The sequence below is a fragment of the Chlamydotis macqueenii genome, chromosome 7 (genome assembly GCF_036417535.1).
Source record: "Chlamydotis macqueenii isolate bChlMac1 chromosome 7, bChlMac1.mat, whole genome shotgun sequence".
NCBI lineage: Eukaryota > Metazoa > Chordata > Aves > Otidiformes > Otididae > Chlamydotis > Chlamydotis macqueenii.
The window spans coordinates 18,591,358-18,604,373 of record NC_141562.1 but is presented as its reverse complement, the minus strand read 5'-3'; positions in this window follow the sequence as shown (position 1 = coordinate 18,604,373).

The following is a 13,016-nucleotide window of genomic DNA, read 5'->3' as shown; positions in this document are numbered from 1 at the left end:
CTGCGTTTGGAAAACAAAAAGGGGAGAGGAAAAAAGCCGGGGAAGGATGTGTAAATGGAGCTTTGTGCGATGGTGCTCTGTTATGTGAGCTCTATGTGACAATAGCCCTGAAACCCTATGCGAGCAAACTCATAAAAGAGGTCACTGTCTCTTTAATTAAAGCTCCCTGGTTTGAGGTTAAAAACAAACCCAGTGTTTTATGACCAGGTGTGCGTGTGAAAGAGATGGGAACCCGATCTCCAGCCCAGTGACACAGCAGCAGAGAGGAGATAAGGGAGGAAAGCTTTTTATTAAGGTGTCGCTTGAATGCTGCACCAGGCAAGGCAAACGCTGGAGAGACCGGACACACAAGCCCCCGGGGACCAAGGCTGCAGCAGGGCAGCCGCAGGCACGGGGAACGCTGGAGAGGCAGGAGAAACCCCCAGGACTGAGCCTTCCAAACCATCAGGAACAGGAGAGGGAGATCTAGGAGTATCAGCTGAACAGGGAACAGGAAAAGCACCAAGAAGGTATGGGGAAAATAGCAAGCCATTACCAATCTCTAAGACCTACAGAAGCAAAGACAACAGTGATCGTGTGGTGGTATCTCTCAGCTGGCAAGTAACAGAGGAGCAGAGCCCTTGTTGGTAGGGCTCGAGAGGGGACAAACCTTCGTAAAGCAGCCTGCAGGCTAGAGCCTCATATTGTTTGTGGAAACAATAGGGACTAAACTGATCTTAGCATCTCATAAAATGCCAAACCAAGAAGCAGAGAGGTTGCAATCTCTTCCTGAGCCTTTCCTGTCAATGATGTATGTATTGCTCAAGACATTCATGCCCACAACGTCATCACTGACAGCAAATCACACTTGGAAACTGGGGCTTCCATCTGCCATATAATCTAATCTTTAGCTCTCACTTCTAAGGTACCTGTCACTGTAATACTGAACTCTAACGAAGTGCCTATATCCCATGGGTCCATTTGGTTACTGGTCCTTTCTTTACAGAGCCTCCAGCTGTCCCTAAGACTTATCAACAAGGAAAACATGAGTCAGTTCTCTTTTATACTGGCACCAAGAGCTAAAAATGTTCAACTTGAAACAGGAGACAATCCAGAACCAAGTCCCTGGGTTGCAGGCCACGTCTCTCCTGGGTAGAATCATAATGCACACCCTATATACCAGTGTCTCAGGGCACTTGAAACTGTGTTTTGAGACACAAAATCCAAATTCCACTTCAGCATTACCATGGTTATCCCAAATGTTAAAATGACTCAGCTATGAGATCCTCAGCGGACAGATTTGCTATAGTAATTACTAAAAGAAAGCTGAAATGTAACATGGAACTAAAAACTTTATGAACCTCCCATCTCATTACACAACGTAAATAATATCAACAAAACATGTTATTGAAGCGCTGTATTATGAACAAATGAAAGGCTAACTTGGCATTTTCTCTGTTCGAATTAATGTGTTTTTCTCAAAATTGTTTTAATTAGTATTTTTCCTTAAGAAAATATATATAACATTTTAGTAGATACAATCAGAAGACAATAGAAGGTCAGCATATCATTTACTGCATTCAGTGAAAATATCAGAGATCTATGGATGGGAAAAGCAAAAAGAGAAACATAGAAGACCAAAAGGATAGAGGAGAGAGCAGACTACGGTCACAGAAAGATATTTTACTCACATTTAATCAGTCTTCTGCTGTGGATTCTAAGTTTATTCCCAGATAAGATTAAATAGCCTATCTCCAAGCTATAGGCAGGGAAATTAAGGCACAGAGAGGAAGCTGACTGCCAAAGAATTAGGAACAGAACCAAAGTCTCAGCCTTGTTCAAGAAAAAGAACAACTGATGACTCCAGTAAACTTCCAACAGCACCTTCTCCATTTCTTGGGACCTTTTGCTGCATTTTTTCAAAACATACCAGTTACTCAGTTTGATTCTGAGTAAGCGGCTGAAATTCTGCAGCCCGTGGTATGCAGCAGATATCCTTCTGGGTTTGGAAACTATGAAATCCTGAAGATTAAACTGATCTCTGGTGTAAATTCACTGGCATCAAATTTATTTCTGCCAGGACTGCATTTAAACTAGTTATGGTAGCCTGTTTGCTAATAGAAGACAGACAAGGTCCTGAACCACAATTCAGTCCTTTTCATTCCCTTGTAATGCACACAATTCTCCCACAAAATGTTTCCACAGTCATGATTGCCCCTCTTCTTTTTACACCTGCTATTAAGTCTGACTTCTGATTTCCAAAGTAGTAGGGCAAATTCAATGGTTGTGTAACTCTCTTACTACCAGTAAAGTCAGACTACAACTGATTTTACCCCTTTCCAGTTTCACAATGTCTTTATTTGACAGTCTGTGCATAATGGCCCAAGCTGACAAGTATTGTATATATGAAACAGTTCAGAAATAAGAACACAGAAGACATAGAACAAAGATTTGCTTGCCTAAGAGGGAACAACTGAGCAAGCACTTAAAATGCAGATTTACATCAATTGCAAATTTATTTCAGAATTCTCTATTTATTTCAGCCAGGATGGATTAATTTTCAGAAAAATCCAAAGCATTCAGTTTGATACGCTGAATATGAAATATATACCCCTTTAAACTCAAATCTCCAATGCTTTCTTAAAATTTAGTTCCATTTCATTGTTCTTATTAAAAAAAAAAGTCAACTACACTAAATGTAAACATTTCAAGCTTAAGAAAAACCATGCTTGTTTTAAAGTAAATGAATTATCATCCCACTTGTTCCATATCCTCCACTTTTTTTGGTGCTACAAGAAAACCAATGGTTCAGTTATTGGAAATATCCTACTTCAACATCCAATAACCTACCTGGTTTTCCTTGGGCTGAATTTTCTAAGCTTTGCTCACTCCTACCTTGCTGCCCCTGACAAAAGCAAAGCAAGTGGAGCCTGTGTACCGATGAGTACCAGTTAACAGGCATAACCACTTCCATTTACTTTGCGCCTGTGTAAATAGCCACATAAAGTGTGGGACTTGGGACATATGTTTATAGTCTCCTGCTGAGCAGGAGCATTGCCAGCATCTGCTACGTGACTGATGTTGGGTCTCCTAAAACAAGATTTTAGTGGCAAGGGCAAGTCACTTCTTTGTTGAGTTTGGGGTGGGGTTTTGGTTTCGGGTTTTTTGGGTTTTTTTTCCAGGTCTTCCAGCTTTGTTTATTGCCTCTTCCGCCTTCCTTCCCAGGTCTGAGGAAAGTACCATCTGCTGTCAGTACAATGTATTAACTTATACATAATTTCTGTACTTTTCTTGTTTTAGAAAAAAAAAAAAAAAAGGATCTTGGTGGCATAGTTAGGAGGAGATTGTCAACCAGACCTCACTGACCTCAGTGCAGCCGCGCTGATTTACACCAACAGATTATCAAACTCTTTGAAAAGCTAGGTACAAGTCTGAATTTTTTCCCCCTACATTACTAAAATGATTAAAGCAGTAATGTAGGTTGCAAAAGACCTAGCTGCAAAAGCTGCGGCTTCCCCATACCTTCTTTGCAGGGAACTACAGCTACTTGGATTTTTTTTTACATGTTTTTCAGGCTGAAAATGTAGATTCAGCACAACAAAACTTTTTTTTTTTTTTCAGAGAGCAACCACTTTGAACAAACTACACTAATTAAAACATTTGACAGAAATTATTTTTACATTTGTATGAAAAATTCCAGTTTTCATATTCAAAATTATTCCCAAAACTAAGTTTTTTTTTTTTTTAAAAAAAGAAGCCACTCATTTCCATTTGACAGTTTAAGATTATCAAAGTCTTAAATTCTCTCCACAGACCCAAACCAATGCTTGAGGTTTTCTCTCATTGTAGTTCATAAAGTGTTCACAGTTTTAAGTTCTCATCCTTACTCAAGAAGGAATAATTTCTCAGAATTTAGTTTTTTTTCACAGAACAAGAAAAGTGTTCCCATAATTTTACTGTGTCACTCAACTAATATAATTATTGTCTTTGTGTCTCAGTTCCTTATGCGCAGAACTGGAATAACACTCCCTTCACTTACTAAGGCCCTAAACACCAGGAAAATTTCTCAAGATATTTAGATATGATAGGCTTGGAGGTGCTGAACTACTGTAAAGTTGCCCCCAAAGTTACAGCTAGTCAATCTTTAGCATTTAAGGATTTTTTTAAAAGTGTACAAATTCACTGATTAAATCATAGGGACCCAATAGTTTAATAGACGCAAACTGCATTGGATACCAGAAACTGACTGAAACTTCAAAAGCATCTTGACTACAATAGTCACAGAGTCTTAACTTTTTCCTTGTTCACTCTAGTACTATCCTGAAATGGAGAGGTGTTGCTTATGTATTCTTTGCTTAAGGCTCCGAGAAGGAAAGACATATCCTTGGGATTAAAGATATCTATATGAAACTCTGCAATATAAATTCAATTCCAAACTCAGCTACAGTTCTCTGACAGGAAACAAATCATTTGCTTTGTTCCTCAATTTCCCTTACTTATCTCAGGTTTTTTTGTGTGGTTTTTTTTGTTTGTTTGTTTGTTTTTTAATGAGCCCTATGCAATCATTTTTGATTCTTATGAAGATCTTGTCATGTGCTTCTCAAATCCAATATTTTGTGTTTGTATGGGTCATTCTAGATACTCACAGAAGTAACTAGGGGAAATAATAACATTTAGAAAGATGTACATAAACAGCTTCCTGAATCAGAAAGAGAGGTATAGTCTAGTGGAGGAGAGTGGGAAAGTGGGGGGGGAGGGGGAAGGGGAGTGGGGGGAAGAGAGCAGAAATGTGAGGAAGATAATGAACAACAGGCTGACTATGAGTTTCTTGTAAGAGCAAAAAATTTAGGCCTTCTACAAAATACTCCTAATTAAGCAGAGCTCTTGGATAACTCCAGTTTGAGAATTACTTTCATGCAAAGATTCTCTCTCTTTTTATTGCAAGCTCTGTTCACATCTACGCACTGTGGGATAAGATGGTTGAGAATTTTTTTCTAATAGTGCTGTCACATAGTTCACCAAACAATTTGTGGAAGTGCCAAGACAAAACAGCAGTGAAATATCCTTCTCACTGAGGAGGGTGAGATAATGAAAGGAAAAAGAATTAGAGAAGACCCTGGCAGATAAAAAGCAAAATACACGTATGGATGTGTTTTGGAGTTATGCTATTTTTCCTACTCTGCTTTACAGGACTGAAAGAGATTAACATAAGAGGAAGAGAAGGTAGAAACTGCATAAGAAACTAACAATCTCTTACATAAAATTATGTAGAAGCTCTGCTGGTTGGGACTACAGTCAAAGGGAGATCCAGTGGAAGAATACCTCCAGGGAACTCCACATACTCTGGAGAGGGGAGCTAGAACACAAGACTGGCTGCATTTACTCTGAGCAATGGATCCCTGCTGCAGTGCCACCCAACCTCCTCCTCCTCCTGTCAGCCAGCTCAGGGACCAGGCTGGTGTATCCCACGCTCCATATTGGTGTGCATACCTGCCTCCGCAAAGAAACTAGGGGGAACTGGTGTATGCTTAGGCCTCACCCTTCCCTTCCCTTGTGGGACAAAGATACAAATGAGACACACTTGGACTCTGAAGCATTTTTTGTTTCTCCAGCTTGCACATACCTGTAGCAACCAAAACCGAGATGCAACAGAGTGGCTCAGAGACAGTTGTGGGAGAGGTCACAAAAGAAACCAACTTATTATTAAACAGCTCACAAAAAAACCCCACCAAAATATCAGCACCACTTTGCTCCTAGAAAGAAAAATGTTTGTTAACTTCAGCCACTGACTATCAGTTCCAAACCCACTAAGTTCCCCTTTTGCTGTTTTTCCCTACAAAATAAAATCAATATAGTCCCACACAGACTTGTCTTCTAGAAGCCTGACACACCATCTTTCTTCCACAAACCTTTTACCCTAGAAATGGGATTACAAAAGTTCCCCTCTGTATTTTGTCCAAGAAGGTGAAATAAGATTAAAGTAAAAGCAGGGGCAGCACTATGAAGTGAAAGGCATTCACCCACTCTGCGCTACAGGTAGCACACAACACGGATATCCTGAACCCCTTCAGAGCTAAAGGCCTGGAGAAGTCACTGTAGAGATGATCCTGTTCTGCTTCCCTGCAAGGGAAAGAATGGCTGATCCATTTTACATCTTTCAATCCCCACTCCTCTCCTCATCTGATTTTTCCTCTGTTCTTTAAATTATTTGATTTTACAATCTGTATGAAACAGAGTGAGCCAACCACAAATATAATTTAAAGGTAACATCGCCTGAGACTGTGAGCGAAAGCCTGGCTCTCTTGCAGTGTCCACCACTGGCTTTTTGACAGTACTTTGAACAACAGAGTGGAGGCTAACCATTCTTACCCATGCTAACACAAGTCCTAACAAGTCAGCTGTCTTCAGAACCTAGTCCCTCACTTCCTCTGTTCCTACTGCTTTGTTTTTCTGCTGCTACTCTCCCCCTGGCTTTTGTGCATTCCTCCCCATGTCTTTCCTCTGCTTCTGTTTCCCCTCTCCCCCATTTCCATTCCAAAAGTTCTCAGTTAAAAGCATTGCCTGAAGCAAGATCACATCTCCAATAAGAGAGACAACTTCATTACAGTTTAACATAAAAAGATCAGCTGATATCGATCCATAATTTGGACAAGTGCCATGCTATTGACAGGAAGACAAAATAAGTTAGAACGGCCATGTTTCAAAAATTCTGTATGTACACTCAATCACTAGAACAGAAATTGCAGCTGGGTATATAATAACACAGCCATGTTCTCCATTTCCCCTGTAGATCAATGCTAATATGAGGAGGGCCACAGAAGATGGATGTTGCCAACAGAAAACATTGAAATTCCAGGTTAGGACTTGGGTGGCTTCATGGATAAAAGAGTGTGTGTGCCATGGCAGTGTAATTTAAATACGAAAGACCAAACTCCTTCCCTAATACCTGAGGATGCTCTACTTCAAAGCAGTCACTTCAGCATTTAAATTCCAGTTAGGGAAAACAGAAACTGACCCAACATCCTGCCGCAGATAAGTACACAGGCTTTAGTTCACACACCTAGGGGACCCCAGATGGATTACTTAGCAGAGTTAGACAGCCATAGGACATTATACCTTCACATACTCCTAGATACACTGAAAAATACATGTGAGCTTGCTATACGTTACTGAACAATCACTCCGCTAGAATGTAATTTTTCCAGAGGGTTGGCCGTGGGAGGAGAGACAGAGTATTTCTTCTGTTACTTTTTACTAAAAACCATTTTGCCAGGCTGCTGAAGTGCCACAAAATTTCTAGCACATGCTGGCTATGTTTCACTAGTAAGGGTTTATGACCCCCACGTAACAAGTGTTTAAACTGGTCAGCAAGGAGCCAGTACAGGAACTTCAGAACCAAAAATACAATCCTCTGCCATTTGAGCTAACTCAAACAGATATTTACTGTGGCAGATGTTTATTCTTTGTACAGGCCAATTGGTACAGAGAATAAAACAGCCAGACAAGGCATTATACTTGCAAGAGCAATTCTTTTTGAGTACTTAACTCTGTTAAGGTAAAATTCCCCCCTCCCACACACCTCTACCATAACAAAGCTGGATTCAATCACACTTCACATGGGAGGGTAGAACAAGACCACAGGCCACCAAAGCAATGCTAGTGTTCCGGGAAGTTAGCACTCAAAAAAACCTCAGCTGCAAGCTGCTACCATTCCTGCCTAAAAAATCCTGTAGCTAATAGCAGCAAAGATCTTATTTTATCTATAAGCCTGCTATTTGAGACCAACGTATAACTCCCTTAGCAATGCATTGCACACTATTATTGATTAGGTAGGAATACCAAGTAATTGAAGAGAAAAAATACGCATCAATGACTAGGATTTTCACCAGGATTTATCCCTTCTGTTTCCTCCAGATTGACATGTATTCATCTTCAAGGCTGAGGACTACAAGCCACACAGTTAACTCAAAACTCTGATGCTGCATTGGTAAATCCTTCCACATAAAATGAGATGTGTATATATATAAAATTACATATATCTTTCTCTGTTTTCACTACCTCTGTTCAGGAAGCTTCTTCAGTACTTCGAGGAAGTATGTTCGTGTTGCTAACATTGCATTGTATGAACAGAGAATATTTTTTAAAAGATGTATAGTCTGGGTCATTCACAGAAAGCATTCACTTTCAAATTGTTCAGTAAAGCAGACTCACTTCCCAGAAAAGATGCTGCTCCATCAAAACTTCACTTCACATTTCAGCCTCTATCTGAATCCAAACTCCACAACTAGCCTTTACCTTGACAACAAGCCAAACCTTTCTTCAGATACTCCTGCATTTTCTGAGTTGCACAAAACCCATGCTGAGGTTTGTGACTCATGCCCATTATTTGCTTAGTCAGATTATAGACAGTTTTGATGTCTGGTTCTCACTACAACACTGCAATGTTTAGAATATGTGTGGGAATGGTGAAGGAGGAGGTTGTTAACTGCATTTCTATTGATTACAGACTTTTATAGACCTACCTGCAGAGGGACCATACCAGCAGAAAATGCTGTAAGAGCCACAGGCCTTCAGATCACCCTCATGAAATCCCATCCAGTAAGCTATAGCTGCCCTTTCACCTTGCTCTTCCTCCTTCCTTCTTAGCCCATCTGGCTAATAGGTCAGAAGTGAGGACACCTGTGCACAACACCATTGAAGCTGGGAGATTATTTGCTAACTCAGGAGTTTAGTTCCCATCTGAAGCACCTGCTGTTGGCCGTGATTCACGTGGGGGCTGAATCCACTACCGGTGGCCCCTGATTCACCTTTTCGCTGTTTGTTCTGTTAGCGTCACCGGAGAGGCATGCAAGGAGCACGGCCTGTCTCCCTCCCAGACGGGGCTTTCCGGGAGCCAGCGCTCCTCGCCTTCTCCAGCGGGATGCTGCAGAGCTGCCAAGCTCCTACCGCGGCCTCGGAGTGGCATCTAGTGCTGAGCGGCTGCACTGCTCCTCCCCGCGCCCCTCCGCAATTGCTCTGCCACGGTTCTCACGGACCAGTCCACCTGCTGCCCAAAAACCAGGGTCAAGGACTCGGTTTTGGACAGCGATCAAAATAACTGGGTTACCTCAGGGAAATGAGTGCTCTTCTCCCATGAACTTAAGGATTAATTGATTCCAGGGGAAGCAATCAGTAGTACAGTAAAATAAAAATGGGAGTAAACTTAACCTTCTGGCTGAGCAGACGGTGCTGTATGAAGAGGATAATTTCTATACAGCCCAAACTAGAAGATGGCAAGTTGTACTTAACAATACTCACCCTCCACTGTACACTTGTTACAGTGGTTTTACTAACATGTACCCACGGAAACCTGATGGAAATTACCAAGCCTTTCTTCAAAGGCATGCCTGTTCTCAGATACTCCAACTTTTGTTCATTGCTGCTCAGAACAAATTTGCCTCCTAACCCTAGTTTTTCAAACTCATTTTCCCTTTCCTTCTATGTGCCAGTCAAATCTAAAAAGCAGAACCCTCCAAGAGCAGGGTATCAAAAAAGACAAGGAACTTGATGCACATCCAGGGAGTATTTTCCAGATATCAGAAATAACAGCCATCAGAATCCAAAACACACAAATTGCCTGGAGCTCTTGAGGGAACTCCTGAAGGCAGCATCTTTTTTTTATTACTATTTTTTTATTACATGATTTACTCAAGTATAATTTTATGGTGTATGATTTAATCAGAATGCTCTGCAGGCAGGTACATTATCCCAGCTGAGTATGCTTCCTCTTTTCAGTCTGCCTAAGATGAAGTGGTTGGATATGTTAAAGAAAAGCTACACAATTATATAAGAAGTGTTTTAAGAAAAAAGGTCAAATATTTCTCACCTTACTTTGTCCATCTGTGAAATAAGGACAATACCAAAAGACAGAAGGAGGTGAGGATCAGAACCAGAGAATCCTGAGCTCTTTCCAGTACAAAAATAGTTAGTTAAATTTTTCCCATTACATCCAAACAAAAGAAATACATCTGAACAAAAGAAATTAGAAACAGTAGTAAGACAGAGTGCTTAAATCATGTTCTGATCCTCTCTGTATTTTAGTTCTGCCAACTGCAAGTGTCAGGCATTTATTATGTAAATTCAGAGACATGTTCAAATATAGTCATGTATGTAGCATAATTTTCCAGTTCTGAAAATTCCTCTAAATTAGGGAAAGCCTTCACATTTGAATTCTGGCTGAGTTAGCTGCTACAAAAAATAGAGGACAAAAATGACTTTCACATATGAATGCAACAGAAGAACAGATCTTGTTATTATTTTATCTATAATACACATAACAAACTAACAAGCTTCCAGTAAATTAATTTTAAAACAGTTTGGTGTTGGCCTGGCAAACTGTCCAGTATCTACATTGGCAGATGGCTGAAGAAGTATTCTAGGGTCAGAAAGTTCTTCTTGGCAGTAGGGCCTGCATTCACAGTAAAATGCAAGAAATGACAACAGTCTTGATGCTGCAAATGTCAGCTGCTTCAGAACAACACAACATCCACTGGTAGCAGACTGTTGTCCAAGGCTAGAAATAGCACTGAGAAAGCCCTGTATCACACTTGTCAAAAACCGGTGTGCATCATGAGAGTCATACGCAACGACTAAGACCCAGCCTATTACTGAACTCTAACCAGATACACCTACAAGAAGCTCAGAAGATTTGTCCAATGTAGAGCATCCAGCACTTAAAAGATCTGCACCCAGGACACCATGTCCAAATACTCAGCAGTCTAAAAGCTCCTCCTAGCTGTGGGATCATCTGACATTGTCTGCTGGGAAGTTCTTTTTACTATAACTACCACCAACTTTAGAATTACTTTTTTTTCCACCAGCTTAAGTACACCATCATCCTATATAAAAGCATCAAGGGCTTTCTGCAGAACAAAAGCCTCTTCAAGGCTCTTCAGTATCATCTTCTTAGTGCTCCTTTACAGCTGACCAAATCAAAGGAGCAGCTCGAGATAACCCTGGCCCCTTATAGACTAGCTTTGCTCAACATGTTGTAATCAGAGACTGAAAAAAGACCCTTTGTTGCCCAATGATTTTGTTTTTTCACATCCTCAAAAATGCTCCTAAGTAAGACACTCCTAACTGTAGGATGAGTCAGGGAACACAAATTCCTGATTCCTTTTTCTAGCTCTACCACAGACTCATACTGAGATTTTTGGAAATACATGTCATCTTTCAGTGCTCCAGCCTACTGTATATAAAATTATAAGACACAAATGTAAAGCACAGTGAGTTCCCTGACAGAAAGATGACAGACAAATTATTCATTTACTTATTATTCATGTACTTTGCTATTTATTTTTAGATAAATTGTTCATTTCTCTGTCACAAAAAAAAAAGTTTTTATACCTGTGAACATTAGAAAGCTAAATAAGTCACAATACAGGAATGAAACAGATTCAGAACTATCTGTTATTTGACTACAAGACCTTTGTAGCTGTGGTAAGATGTATACATAGCAATAAAAAAGAGGAGGCAAAGAGTGACAAAAAGAACCAAAGGAATATTCGTGTAGAACTTTCCTGTTACCAAGGAAGAGTAAAGACAAAAAGGCTCTAATAAATCTAATTGTAACCTCGGGATGCAGGTTCATTTACCTGTAAGACTCTGAAATTGCAATGTCAGTTGTCTGCCTTGTCTACTGCACCCAGCAGAGGGCTCCGGTGCCCCAGTCTTGCTCGTTGTCCTAAAAACCAGCAATCCACTGAAATTCCTGCAAAATTGGAATTGGAGAGTGGGAATCTCCTTTGGTTAGAGCAGAAAATCTAGGAGCGGTGTGCGCTTTCAAAGGGGTGTACAGAAGTTGTTTAAATTTCTGTAAGGCTCTGAGATGGAACACTCACTGCTGAAAAAAAAAGGGCTTTGTTCTCAAAATACTCTTGTTCTAAACTGCAAAAAAGGGTCTCTGTAGAGGACTGAAGATAAATCACAACTAAAATGCAAGTTGGTTTAGTAAGAATAAAAGCAGTGGACAAAAGTTAAAGCTATGTACTGATATTCTAGGCTTAACAACAGGGAAGAGAAAATATTTTGAACAGTCTCAAGGACACATGTGAATGTGTGATAAGACTAACTAAAAAAAGGGGAAATAAAGCCAAGAAACACAACCCAGTAATGAGCTCCTTTCTTCAGATTAAGCCCCATCGCTGCAGCCTTTCAAAGCTAGAGGCCTGCATTAAGCAAAGAGGCAAAACCTGGTGGAAAGGATAGTTTTTTGTTCTCTAATTTCAATTCAAATATAACAGAGAAGCATGTGTAACGGTTAAAATTACTCCCATACAAATATCACCCACCCGCATATAAAAATGCCACAGAACAAACTTATTTCAAGTACATTATACAACAAGGAGTTAATAATAAGCTGGAGAAGGAACAATTTTCCTCGAGCTTGATTCAACACACTTGCATTATTCATCACATGTGTGAAAGAATATGAATCCCGTCAAATAATTAGATGGTGTGTTAACCTCCCTGGTTTGCAGTAGCCTGTGACTGACGAGTAGCAGGGCTCTCCAAGAACAACTCCCGTGCTGTTGCACCCTTCCACCTGGACCCTCAGTGAAGGGTGTGTTTCGTGTGTTTGTATAGGGAATCCCTGTGGAGTTTTTGTTGAGCTTTAGGTCAAACCCCTCTGAATTTAACTTCAAATTGGGGAGCTATTAGATGCCATATTTGTTCTGGTATCTATTACCAGTACTACAATACTGGTCATTTTCCATTAATGTAAATGAGAAAAAAAAAAACCAACCCACAAAAAAACTGAACAGCCCTCTTACATCATTTTGGATGAGAGATGGGTGGGAATGTAAAATATCAAATTGCAGCAAAGTATGATAAAAGTCTAAGACGTTATAGGAGAATTTTAGTGGCATTCTAACTTAGATTTTTTTCAGACCCCGGCTTCAAAGCCCAGCATGGTTTTCTCCTCCCTTCATCACCCCCAGGATAGACTGCCCTATCATCAGACAGGTTGATGGTCAACTTCAAAGTATTTGTAGTAG